The sequence below is a fragment of the Carcharhinus amblyrhynchos genome, chromosome 18 (assembly GCF_965287045.1).
Source record: "Carcharhinus amblyrhynchos chromosome 18, sCarAmb.v2.hapA, whole genome shotgun sequence".
NCBI classification, from domain to species: Eukaryota; Metazoa; Chordata; class Chondrichthyes; order Carcharhiniformes; family Carcharhinidae; genus Carcharhinus; species Carcharhinus amblyrhynchos.
The window spans coordinates 15,842,611-15,852,125 of NC_137341.1; the positions used below are offsets into that span (position 1 = coordinate 15,842,611).

The window sequence follows — 9,515 nt, forward strand, 5'->3', positions numbered from 1 at the left end:
TACAAAGAAGCTAGATATATGTGAATGCAAGTACTAACGATGTAAACAGAAGTTGCATTTGGTGGCGTTATTGCTCCGGACTGAGTGATCAGTATAACAAACACCTAAAGTTACTTTGGAGGCCATTTTCTCCGTTTCCTCCTGTGGGATTAACTGGTGGAATGGTTTGTGGAAGTTACCCGATCATCATCTGATTGATGGAAGACTCTCCACTTGCCTGGATGAGTGCAGTTCCGATGAATTTCAAGGACAAAGCAGCCGAATGGAGCTCTCCATTCACAAGTCACACACCATCTTGACTCGGGAAGTATATCGCTCTTCCTTCACTGTCATTGGATCAAAATCTGGGAACTCCCTTCCTAACAGCACTGTGGGTGTACCTACACCAGATGGACCGCTGCAGTTCAAGAAGTCTGCTCACCACCACCTGCTCAAGGGCATTTAGGACTGGACAATAAATATTGGCCTTGCCACAATCCAAGATACTTCTTTAGAAGTGGGTAGGTTCTAGAACGGGATGCAATTCACTCCATCAGGTTACTGCCCGGGCAAAGTTACAGACATGATCTTCCCAAGAAAGCAAACGTTTAGAAAACTAGATATTGGAGAGTAAATGGAGCAATGTCAAAAGCAATTTATATTTATATCGCATCTTTACCATAGGAAATGATCCCTAAGTGTTCCACAGTATGATCAAAATCCAAGACTGAGCCACATCAGGAGCTGCTGCAGTAAGTGACAAAAAGTTTGGTCAAAGTGGGAAGTTTTAACAGAGGCAGACAGACAAGGTTCTTAAGGAAAAAATATCAGGGCTTGGGGCAGCTGGGGACTGGACCATTAACAACGGACAGACATTTGTGTGGATGTACAAGACATCTTGGCCGGGTGGGTTGTAGAATTCCCACTGGAATGTAAGGGAGTTGGAGGAAATAATCGAGTGAGCGAGGAGGAAGGCCTTGAAGGGATGGGAATTTTAAAAATTAAGCATTGATAAACTGGGGTTCAGTGTAGGTCAATGAGCATAATATATTTGGTGGTGAATGATATTTGGTGTAAATTAGGACACAGGTGGACAGGCTGGAGGTTATGAAAGATGCCTGGTGTAACAGCATGAATTAGCAAGAGTTTATCAAAACTCTGGGTGCTTTGTTCAAGAAATCTGGCAAACTAAAGGCACCCAATTGGGTGACAAAGTGAAGCTGGGCAAACACAAAGAGCTGGCAGTTTGCAATAAGAACTGGTTCTAAACCCAAGCAGCCTCCACAGTGTGTCACCTGTAGCTGCGAGGTGGCGTTGGAGTTGGCGCCATGAGCACGCCAGCAGAACAGTGTGAAGCCCAGTCACTTCAGCTGTGGCTCCAAATCCTTGGCCAGGGAGATGCTGCAGGCTCTCGAAGGATTGAAGATAGTTGAGGAGGATCCCGAAAGTGGCCTCAGACTGACTCCACCACCCAGTGCAGAGTTCCTGGACCTGCATTGCTGGTCAGGCTGCAGCTGCAAATAAGAACCATTGAATGGGTGCACTGTGTTCTGAAGAATAATAAAAGCAGACAATCCATCATTCACATCAGAGCTTGTACAGGACACAGATTCACTCAAATCATCCCATCCCTCTTTATAATTGTGTTGGAAGTGAAGCTGGGTCAGGCAAATTGTACCAGACACCATTTCCATTTTGAAACCAGTTCATAGAAAATGCTAATTCTTCTACAGGAAGGCAATTGCAGCCCCTAAAGCTTTCAAATGTGCCAATTGTTTGACTGAAAACTGGAGCAGAATAAAAATTAAAAAGTCTATCAATGTGTTTGTGTATCCATATACCCCTCTGCATGGAATGGGTTTAAGTGTCAGTTATTAGGAAGCGTACTTGCCTGACAACCTTACAACAGACCAAAACACATAGGGTAGGATTTTACAGCCTCACTTGTCCCGAGAATGGAAACTCTCACCTGGAGTGGCACAATGGTTAGCACTGCTGCCTCACAGTGGTTAGCACTGCTGCCTCACAGTGGTTAGCACTGCTGCCTCACAGTGCCAGGGACCCGGGTTTAACTCTGGCCTTGGGTCACAGCCTGCATAGAGTCTGTACATTCCCTTGTGTCTGCATGGATTTCCTCCCACAGTTTGAAAGACTTGCTGGTTAGTTACATTGACCCAAACAGGTGCTGTAGTGCGGTGACGAGGGGAATTTCACAATAACTTCATTGTAAATGTTAATGTAAGTCTTAATTGTGACTAATAAATAAACTTTTTAACTTTGGGGTCAACTGACTTTGGCATGTTACGCCCCTCACCCAATCCAATTCTGGTGGCGGGCGGGCCAGTAAAGTTCCAACCACGCTCATAACTCAGCATTTCAAACATTGTCTGACATAATGTCTTTCCTGGTGTTGTCAGACTTCTGACTGTAATGTCTTTCAGCCAAGGCCTTTTTTTTGGTGGCTTAGGTAGATGTTGAAGATCTCTTTGGGTATTTGGAAGAGGACACAAAGATTTCCTGCTATTACAGACCAGCTTTGTTCCCGGTGAAATGTTAGTCTGCACAAGTTAATGCCTGTACTTGTCAATGTACCTCAAAAAATAATTGGCTGCCATCGTACTTTGAGATTCCCAAAAGGACATCTCCAAATACTCAATAAAAGCAAGTGCTCCCCTTTTTATTTCTCACCCACAGACCACAATCAACAAGGATAGGCAACAACACCTCCTCCACAATTATCCTCATCACTGGTGCCCCGCAAGGCTATGTCCTTAACTCCTTATTATACTCCTTTAACACATACAACTGCATGGCCAAATTCCCCTTCACACTCAATTTTCAAGTTTGCTGATGATACCACTGTACTGGGTCGGATCTCCAACAATGACGAGATGGAGTACAGGAAAGAGATAGAGAATCTGGTGAACTGGTGCGATGACAATAATCTCTCCCTCAATGTCAGTAAAATGAAGAAGATAGTTATTGACTGCAGGAAGCACAGTGGAGGATATGCCCCTGTCTATGTCAATGGGGATAAAAATGGTCGTGAGCTTCAAGTTTCTAGGTATCCAGATCACCAACAACCTGTCCTGGCTTCACCATGCTGACGCTATAGTTAAAAAAGCCCACCAACGTCTCTACATTTTGAGGAGGCTAAGGAAATTTGACATGTCCACCATAACTCTCACCAACATTTGCAGATGTACCATAGAAAGCATCCTTTCTGGATGTATCAGAGCTTGGTACGGCTCCTGCTCCGTCCAAGGCCAAATTGGCGTGAAACAGACAAGCTCCATAAAAGTCTGATTCAGGTGCTCCAGCAGTGAGGGTTAGTGAGGAGGTAAGTGCATAGCGTCTGATGCTGTGATCAGTGGAAGGGGGTCCGCTGCCATTCTGCCTGAGATCAGTGAGGGACGGGGTCGGGGGGGGGGGGGGGATGGGGAGAGGGGATCTGCTGCCACTCTGGCTGAGATCAGTGAGGGGCGGGGGGGGGCGGTAGAGGGGGGGGAGAGGAGGTCTGCTGCCATTCTGCCTGAGATCAGTGAGGGGCAGGGAGGGGGGTCTGCTGCCACTCTGCCTAAGATCAGTGGGGGCAAGGGGAGAGGCCTGTGATCAGTCTGGGAGGTGGGGGGTGGGGGATAAGAGGTCAGTAATGTTGTGGGGGTGGGACGATGTTTGTGGGGGCCAGGGGGAGGCATTATTCAGCCCGGGAGGGATGTGGCAGAGGAGCAGCATTCTATCTTCTTTCTGCGCATGCGCAGTTGAAGGCGCCCATCGAAGCTGCGGGATTTTGGGCCCATTAGGCCCTGCCCACAGGCTTGTGCAGCGCGATTCAGAGTCACTGATATTTTTGCAGGCAGAGTGTGTTTGGGGGTGCCTGAGAACGGGTCTAAAACACCCCCAGTTTCAAGTCCGCCCAGCACTTAGAATCAAAATGGTAGAATAGGGCCCTCTGTGCCTGTTGGAAGCAGAAGATTCCCTGGCCTGTTTCCAAGAAGAACTGGGGTGTTGTCATGGTAACCTGGCCATCTCTCAGCCAACAACCTCAAGAAATGTATTAAGTGGCCATTTATCGCATTGCAGTCCAGTATGATCCAGCTGTGCGTGGGCTGGATGCTTTGTTTCCCTCATATCATGGCATCTCATCACCAACTCATTCACCCGAATCCACCTGCTCTTCGCAGCCTGGTGGCTCTTTCCTTGAGATTTTGCAATGTAAATGTTTAAAAACTGTAAAAATAACACGCACAAAACAAAGTAGAATGGGAGAAATTTGGAGGCAAGTGCCTTTGGGTCTCATGAAGCAAATGAAATAGGAAATAACAGCTTCTTTCTTGTCTACCACAGATGAGTGAGTAGGGTTCTACAGAAGGAAAATAAGAATAGTCAGGAACAATAACAACATGGGCACTGATGGAGTAACTGATGGTTCTTAATCGTCTTGTGATTAGCCCCTGGGGTTGCTCTGTGGGGTTGTGTAAATTATAAAAGTTTACTTTTCATCACAATATCAAGAGCTTGGTTTGCCAACCCTCTAGGGTTGTCCTGAAGTCTTCCAGAATTAAAGAATAATTACCCAGATGCTCTTACGTAAAATTGGGGCAGGCGAGAATTAAAAAAACCCTATGAACATTTTGTTCCTTTAATAGAATTGTCTGCTACATTTTCTACATCGCAAACATAATTTGACTGTGAGGCCATGTTACATAATCATGTCAAGATATTATATTAATGCTAGCTGATATTTATTATCTTATTGTGTGCAACACCAAATCCACCTAATGTTATGTGTACAATCTACAGAGTTATATTGAATGTCTGGTACAGAAAAGGGCTATTCTGCCCAAAGGTCTATACTGGTATTTATGCTCCTCCAACCTCTCCTCATTTGACACTGTCAGTATATCCTTTGAATTCTTACTCCCTCACACATTTATTTAGTTTCCCCTCAATGCACCAATATCATATACCTTAACTACTCCTTGCCCTAGCGAATTTCATGTTCTAACCAGCTTCTGGTTAAGGAGCGGTGATGGCCTAATGGTATTATCCTGTTAATCCAGTAATGTTCCCAAGAGTGGTATGTGGTCAGAGAACTGACCTGTCATAGTTCTCTGCAGGTTTCACCACTTCATCCTCACTCCTCCACCCCAACATGACCCTGCCTCAATCGCAATGGTAAAAATCTCCCAATCCACAGCAGTAGGTCAGAGATACAGAAACTATGGAAAACTCAGTAAATGGATCCATTTAGGCTAAAAAAAAAAATCACAGGGAGAGTGTACAAAAATGACAGGACAGATGGTCTGAGGTATATTTGCTTTCACACACGGCAAATGACAGGTAAGGCAAATGGATTACCACGTGGAACTATGATGTTATGGCAATTACAGAGACTTGGATGAAAGAATGGCAGGACTGGCAGCTGAGCATTCCAGGGTTTAGATGCTTCAGGTGAGATAGAAAGGGTGACAAAAGATGTGGGAGTGTTGCTTTACTGATTAGGGAGAATGTCACTGCTATACAAAGGCTATAAGTGAGATGTTGCAAGCCCAGGCAAGTCACGGGGGTTACAGATAGTGTGACATGAACCCAAGATCCCAGTTGAGGCCATCCTTATATGTGCGGAAATTGGCTATCAGTTTCTGCTCATTCGCGGATGAATGAACACTGCTTGACAATCACCAGGTAAGACTGTTCCCTTCCTGTTGGCGAACACTTCAGCGGCCACGGGCATTCGGCCTCTGATCTTCGGGTAAACGTTCTCCAAGGCAGCCTTCACAACATACAACAGCACAGAGTCGCTGAGCAGAAACTGATAGCCAAGTTCCGCACACACGAGGACAGCCTCAACCAGGATCTTGGGTTCATGTCATATTATCTGTAACCCCTATGACTTGCCTGGGCTTGCAACACCTCACTAACTGTCCTGTCTGAAGACAATACACATCTCTTTGACCTATGCATAATGCTATCTCCACTCACATTGTCTGCACCTTTAAGAATTAATTAGCTGTAAAGACTTGCATTCTAATCAGTATTCTGTAAACTGTGTGTGCCTTTATATGCTCTGTGTGTAAGACCAGAACTCTCCACTCACATGATGAAGGGGCAAACCCTGAAAGCTTGTGGGTTTACTATCAAATAACCTTGTTGGACTTTAACCTGGTGTTGTGAGACTTCTTATTGGGCATAGAAAGCAGACAGTAGCAGTGGAAGGGTATTTTTCTAACTGGAGGTCTGTGACAAGCGGTATTCCACAAGGATCAACGCTGGGGCCTCTGTTGTTTAGAATATATATAAATGATTTGGAGGAAAATGATTAGTAAATTTGCAGATGATACAAAAATTGAGGCATAGCGGATAGTGAGGAGGATTGTCAGAGGATACAGCAGGATATAAATCGGCTAGAGAACCGGGCCAAAAGAAGGCAAATGGAACTTAACCGGGACAAATGTGAGGTGATGCGATTTGGAAGGTTTACTGCAGAAGGAAAGTATACAGTAAATAGGAATATTAGCATACAGAGGGATCTAGGCATGCAGTTCCTTGAAGGTATCAACTCAGGGTGGTCAGGGGGACAAGGTGGTCAAGAAGGCATGTGACAAGCTGGCCTTTATCTGTTGGGGCATTGAGTACGGGAATTGAAAAACCATATTGCTGTTGTATACGACTTTGGTTAGGCCACATCTAGAGTATTGTGTACAGTTCTGGTTGCCACACTATCAGAAGGTTGTTGATGCGTTGGAAAGGATGCGGAAGAGATTTACCAGGATGTTGCTTGGTTTGGAGGGTATGGATTATGAAGAAAGGTTGAACAAACTTGGATTGTTTTCATTGGAGCATCAGAGGATGAGGGGGGGAAACCTGATAGAGGTTTACAAGATTATGGCAGGCTTGGGTAGAGTGGACAGTCAGAGTCTTTTTCGTAGTGTTGAAGGGTCAATTTCTCAGGGGCAAAGGTTCAAAGTGAGAGGGGGAAAGTTTAAAAAAGATGTAAGGGGCAAGTTATTCACACAGAGGGTGGTGAATGTCTGGAGCATGCTGCTGGAGGAGGTGGTGGAAGCACATTCTACAACAACATTCAAGAAGCATCTGGATAGATACATGAATAGACAGGGAACAGATGGATGTGGATCACATTGAGTCAAGAAAATATTAGGTTAGAGAGGCATCTGTGTCAGCACAGACTTGGTGTGCTGAAGGGCCTATTCCTGTACTGTGCTTGTTCTTTGAAACAGTATATAAATGCAATTTTTCAAAAATGGTTTACAGTCAGACTCCTGATTATGATTAACTATGTTAAAAAAAAAATCATATCAGAATGCAAAGAGACCCTTCAAGCCCTCAAACCTTTCCTATCATTCCATTAGATCATGACTGACTGGTAACTTAGCTCCATTTACTCGCCTCAATTCCAAAAACCCTAATTTTATTGCTTAACAATAATCTATCAACCTCAGTATTGGAATTTTCAATTATCTTCCATTCTCAATGACATCGAGTGCGGATCGAGCTGTGGATTCCACTGCCCTTTGTGTGAGGAAGTGCTTCCTGACCATCCTTAACTAGCTTGGCTCCAATTTTAGGACTATAGGAGGTCCAAAGGAAATAGTTTCTCTCTGTCAACTCCACCAAGCCCTTCAATCATCTTGAATTAGAGTGCCTCTTAATCTTCTATCTTCATGGAAGTGGAAGTCTGGTGTATGTACCCTGTCTTTCTAATTTAACGTTATTAATTCTGTAATTGTTCATAGAATTCCTACAGTGCAGAAGGAGGCCCATCGAGTGTGCATCAACCACAATCCCATCCAGGCCCTATTCCCATGACCCTACATATTTACCCTGCTAATTCTCCTGAAATTACGGTCAATTTAACATGGCCAATCAACCTAACCCACACATTGCACTGCACCAGCTAAATGCTGCATGCACTCATTCCTTTTTGCTCCAGACATGTAGAGGAAGCTGGCAGAAGGAGCTTGGTGTCCCTGGGAATGCACAGTCCTATGAACCTAGAACAAATAATAGAAGCCAGGAAGATAATTGCAAATGCACAGGACATTAACCAGTTGAGTACAAGTCTCTTCCTCCCCCCCCAAGAGCAAAAAGCAACAGATGCAGCAACAATAACATCACTGGAAAACAAAATAAAGCAAGGATCTAGCTCGCTGGTTGAAGCACATTACTGCCGATTTTCTGTTACAAGATAGCACCATTTCGATGAATTAGTAACTGGAGAGAAATGCACAAAATTTAATCATAATTTCCCAGCCACTTTCGTAATGACTCAACTCTTCATTAAGTTGGAAAGGGAGAGATTTTTTTCCCCACAGAACTGATGTTCAACTGCTGCACACAAAATTAAAAGTCAGTTTGATCTGGAGAAGTGCTGATGGGAGATTTCACCATCGTCAGCACATTGGTTCCCCTGTCGCCCTGTTGGTAATGTTTAGCTGTGATCAGGGGCTAGCTTGACAGATGGCACTGGACAAGAGAGCAAAGAAAACGGAAAACAGAGTAGGCATTAAAATCCCTCGCACCGCTGGGTGGTCTTGGTGCCCAGTGCTTGGAAAGATGTTTGTGTCCCTGTATGACCCTACAATCCCCTCTTGTCATGACATCAAACAGCTGTGCTGGCTGATGTGACCCAGTTTTTCCAAACTTACACCTTAAAGGACCTTCCAATGTATCCACTTGTCACTCGCCACAAAACACGCATACAGCTGCAAGAGAAACTGCAGTATTAATCTTATCAAAAGATCATGCAGAGGCTATAGAGAGGGGAAAATCTATCTGATCCCTTCTGCCAAATGGAAGCTGGACTCCTCAATGCTCCTTGGCAGTGACAGGGGACTGGCCAATGTACCCATTTGAGGAACTCGGAGTCCCATGTAACAGGACTCACCTGTGAACTCATCCCCGCCAGTGAGTTTGAACATGAACCATCCTTCACCGATCTAGCTGCAGTTGAATCATGCTTGGTGACACACCAATGAACTGATCCCAACTCAATACTTCCCTCCAGCTAGGCCAATACCTGCGCTGGTGGCTGTGAATGTCAGATCAACCTACAAAGCTTTCTTTATTCATTGGTGGAACATGGCCATTGCTGGCTGTCCAACATTTATTACCCAACCCTAGTCACTCTTGAACTGAGTGGCTTGCTAGGCCATTTCAAAGCACAGTTGAGAGTCAATCACATTGCTGTGGCCCTGGAGACAGATGTAGGTCAGATCAGGTACGGATGGCAGATTTCTTTCCCTAAAAGACATTAGAGAAACAGATGAGCTTTTCCCGATGATCAACAATGGTTTTATGATCATCAGCAGATTCTTAATTCCAGATATTTTTTGTTGAATTCAAATTCCACCAGCTTCCGTGGTGGGATTCAAACCCAGAACATTAGCTGAGTTTCTGGATTACCAGCCTAGTGATAATACCAGTAGACCATCACCTCCCCTATATTGTTACTGTTTGTCCAGTGGTGTGCTGTGGACAGACGGTGTCAGCTCAGGAGAGCTGAAGGTAGAAAC

At 44.7% G+C, this 9,515-nt stretch overlaps 1 pseudogene; it reads left to right on the forward strand.

Moving 5' to 3' along the window:
- Positions 1 to 1,110: 1,110 nt before the first annotated feature.
- LOC145354656 (small ribosomal subunit protein eS19 pseudogene) lies at positions 1,111 to 1,513 on the forward strand (annotated as a pseudogene).
- The last annotated feature ends 8,002 nt before the right edge of the window (positions 1,514 to 9,515 follow it).